This window comes from Populus euphratica, unplaced genomic scaffold (genome assembly GCF_000495115.2).
Source record: "Populus euphratica unplaced genomic scaffold, PopEup_1.0 scaffold196.1, whole genome shotgun sequence".
Taxonomy (NCBI): domain Eukaryota; kingdom Viridiplantae; phylum Streptophyta; class Magnoliopsida; order Malpighiales; family Salicaceae; genus Populus; species Populus euphratica.
This window is the reverse complement of record NW_011500075.1, coordinates 120,078-124,509: the sequence shown is the minus strand read 5'-3', so window position 1 is coordinate 124,509 and position 4,432 is coordinate 120,078. Positions and strand designations below refer to the sequence as shown.

General features: G+C 30.9%; 1 long non-coding RNA gene across 1 annotated transcript in view; it reads left to right on the top strand.

The window, feature by feature from the left end:
• LOC105108590 (uncharacterized) overlaps nucleotides 1-3,865 on the top strand; it is a 6,070-nt gene extending 2,205 nt beyond the window's left edge. The window contains exon 3 of the long non-coding RNA XR_839086.1: nucleotides 3,633-3,865. This is a non-coding gene — a long non-coding RNA (uncharacterized LOC105108590). The remainder of the gene's footprint in view (nucleotides 1-3,632) is intronic.
• The last annotated feature ends 567 nt before the right edge of the window (nucleotides 3,866-4,432 follow it).

The following is a 4,432-nucleotide window of genomic DNA, read 5'->3' as shown; positions in this document are numbered from 1 at the left end:
AGCATGAAGATGGCAAGTATAGAAATGATAGAAGAATCATAGATAATCAAATATGAAGACTTGATTAAATCATCGAAGTCTTCAAGTGGGAGAATGTGAAACCACCCTAACATTGTTGACAAAGTCAACAATGTTTTGTCAACAATGTTAGGCACCAATTTGTCAACAATGTTAGGCACAAATTTGGTGCCATCTACCTTGCCCTTGTCTTTTGCATGTATGTTTACCTATAAATAGGCAATGCATCCAAGCATTATAAACACACCACAAGAGAGAAAATTGAGAGCAAGTAGAGAGAAAGAAGAGAGGGTGAAGAGAAAGTATTCCACAAAATTGTGAGGTATTTGTGAGATAGTAAGTGAGGTGTTTTCTCCTATTAGTAGAGAGATTTTAATTGTTCTCCTATTAGTAGAGAGAGGTTGTAATTCCCGCATTACTTAGTAAATTTCTTCTATACTTGCCTGTTGACGTAGCCAAATTGGGTGAACCACGTAAATTCTTATATATCATTTTTTATTTTATCAGGTTTGCATGCCAATATCCCAAGAATACTCTTATTTTATCTTATCCCTTACTTTTTATTTTATCGGGTTTGCATGCCAATATCCTAACAGTATTTACACTTGACGATTAGTAGAGCCAGTATTGTTTCGGAGACAGAATGTGACTTCTTGCAAATTATTAGTAATGTAATAATTACCAAAGATAAAAAAAGGTGACGTGTAAAGGAAAAGGAGAAGGAAATTTCTTTATAGATCTTGCTTGAGCATCTAAAAGTTTTCTTGAGAACTAAAGCAGTGTAAAAGCAGGTGTATGGTCTATTTTGTCAACTGGGTTGGGGATGTTTTGACAGCATCAGAGTCAAATGGAACGATATTGCACACGGCAAATTAATAAGACCTTTATCATGCAATATATCGGCTGTCTCCATCTCTCAGCCGTGATCGGGTCTAATCCGATACTCTCAAAATCAAATGGTATAAATTTCCACGAACCTTTTTTCAAAGCTTGGGAGCTTTTTTCCCAAGGAAGACTTTGACAGGGCGTCAACTGAACCTTCTGTCTTTACTTTTGATTAAGAAGTTAGACTTCCCAGTAATATATTTACAGATATTCTGATGCCATGTTTCTATAATATACTTATATATGTACCGAAAGATTTCTTTTTATCTTGTTTTCCAAAAGACTTTTTTTTTCGTTTCCCTGTTTTTATTATCGTTTTTGAAAAGGTTTTCCAAGAGATTAATATCTGCAGTTTTTTTTCCTTTCTTATAGTAATCGAGATATAGAGTGTGCAGTTATCTCTTTCATAATTGATTACTTGCTTTGATTCATAGCAAGCTTTTTGAGAGAATCAATCATGAAAGTAAATTGATGAAAAAATATGTTTCTCTTATATCTGTGACGTGATGGAAGAAAACATACAGTTATGGTACAGAGAAACCAATTTTCTGAATATACTTTTTATATATCTCATGTACATGCGATTATCAAATAAAAAACTACTTAAAATTGACCAATAGCATTTTAACATTAATATTTGTTAAACCATTTAAGAAGTCGTCATAATTCTCTCATTTGACTCGAATAATATTATCTTTTTTCATCATTTATTAAATATATTAATATAAAGCCCATAAAACAACTCTAAAACCATATGCTATAATCCATTTTCAGATTATTATCTAAAATTTACTTTTTTCCTTAAAAAAATAATAAAAAAAAAACAAAAACAAAAGTCATAATAACAAGAAAACTGAAAATGTGGCAAACGCTAGTTGAACAAGATCTAGGTACATACAGAAAAATTGGGCTAAACGTTATAACAAAATTTATAGTATAATTATACCTCGTTGCAATCTTACCTAAGACTGCAAAGACAATTTAAATTAAAGATCAAATTAAATTATTATTAGACATATCTGCATAAAAATTAAGTTTAAAGATATTATTAAATTTTTAATAGGCGAATTTGATTTAATAATGGATCAAATTAAAGTTTAATTATTTTTAAAAGACCAAACTTAATTTTTACAAAGTTAATTGATTGAAATCAAAGGTAAAATCACAAGAAAATCAAAGTTTAGGGTCAATTAAGGGTCAAATTGAACAAATTTATAGCCAAGTACCTTTTTAAAACAGGTGTTAGACTTTAGGGACTTAATTTGGTTGAAGAAAGATGTGAAATTAAAAGTTTAATAGTTAATTGAGGCTCAATTTTCTTAAATTTACAACTAAGGAGCATAATGAAAAAGACATTAAAATTTTGTAGGGTCAAAATTGCATAAAATCAAAAAGCCAAGGGACTAAATTAAACTTTATCAAATCCCTAAATTAAAACCCTAAAAGTCCAAACAATACCATTTCATTTAAGTGAAACAACATGTATTGACCAAAACAGCGACCTAACACCCCTGTAACCTCATCTTCTCACTAGCAGCAGTAATAACAACCACCATCGTCAATTTCTTCTTTTTCCTCTTTACTGTTGTTTTTTCTTCCTCCTCCACATAGTAGCCCTTTGTTGCCTTCTACCAATGTAAACCTCAAGGATGAACTTTTACAAAAAAAAGAAAAAGAAAAAGAAAGAACTTTAAATTAACCCTATGATGAAGAAGGTGGGGTTAAATGTATGAAAAAACCAAATAAATTTAGTTGTTAAGGGGGGATTTTAAAAGATAAAAAGGAGTACCACTCAAATTATACAAGGAAGGAAGAATAGGGCCAAAGCTTAATTTAAAAAAAATGGGACTATAAATACCCCATTTTCTCCTCCATGAAGTCGACAACAATGAGATAAATAGGAGGGGGATTTCAAATTTGTTCCACCAAAATTTGAGAGAAAAACACCAAAATTGTTAAATCTATACAAGTTCTAGATTACTAGGTAAAGAAAACATCCTTTAGCAAGGAAATTAGCAAAAAAACAAGTGAAGAAATTGTAAGGGAAATAAAGGGAAAGGGTCGACTGCATGTAAGGAGGGAGGAGTTAAAAAATTTCAACTAATTTAGAATTAAAATCCAAATTTCATCCAAGTAAAGTGCCTTAAACCTAATTGTGAAGACCATTTTAAATTCAATTAGGAATTGTGCATCAATCTTGAAATTGAAAATGAGGGTTCTTGAGTTAAATTTAGGGGAATTGTAGAAATTGAGTTAGTTGAAGTATTATAAGTTTCCTTAAACATGAAATCATGTAAAAATACCAAAGAAAAATCAATGGCCAAACGAACAAGAGTGGTCGGCCATTAAGGGGTTGAATAGAAGGAAAAGAAAATTTGATTTTATTGGTAAAATCCTTGTAATGTGTTGTTATAATGTGAACAATGACTAAATAAGATAAATAATTGCATAAGAAGGAGAAGGAAACCTTTGGTTCCCTTACACCAAGGTTTGGCCAAGGCTAAATTGAAGAGGGGGAATAACAGTTTTGAGATTTCATATGGTAATGATGAGTGAATTGGGTGTGGTAAGAAGTTTACTAATAAGGGAATCATGATACTTAATAGTAGGGAACTTCATCGAATACATCTGTTACGCGAGGTAGATGACGTTTTCTTCATATGTATAGCCTGTCGTATGTGCTCGCGCGTTGTCGATGATGTTTTCTTTATTTGTTCAATTGATTTGAGGAGTCGCCACCTAGTATTTGGTTTAGGGTTACTAGAAAACCCAAATGTATTAGTCTTTGTCAGAGATTCACGGGTAAGGGACTGGTTATAGCTAGAGAAGATATTAGCACACCTAGCACACCCTACATGAGATAAGCTGCTTCATGGTTTGATGTGATCTAAAGGTTTTGAAAGTTGTCTTATCAATGACTTAATAAAAAGAGGAAAATTTATCCTTAGTAAGAAGATTCTTATCTTATCAAGTAAAGAAAAAATAATTGCTCTAACATCAATAAAAACAAAACAAACTTTTCTATTTAATATCAAGAATATGTCTTACATATAAGATCATAATCCTGGATACCAAAAAAAAAACAAAATATATTTTGGTATTTTTTGAAATATAGATCAAATTCTCAAGGCTTTAATGAACTAGTCATTAAATCCTAAAATATATACAAAAACATATTCTTAATTTTTAATGTAAAATACAATACGATTTTCTTTGCACTTTTAAGACACTTGGCCATATGCAAATTAAAACATATAATTCTTTTTTTTAAAAAAAAAATTTGTCTTGGTTTTTATCATTAAAAAACATACATAAAAGAAAATATGAACACCCACTCATTACTTTTCACTATTTTTACTCACAAACACATAATTACATATTACAAAATAAATCAAACAACATATTATACAATTCAGAAATTACAAAATGGACCCCCCTAAAATCAATAACAGTGCTAGGAAGCCCTTTGAGGTTGCAGGAATAGTAGCGGCGCATTGCTCCACACGCCACTGTCATTGGCGGCATGTGG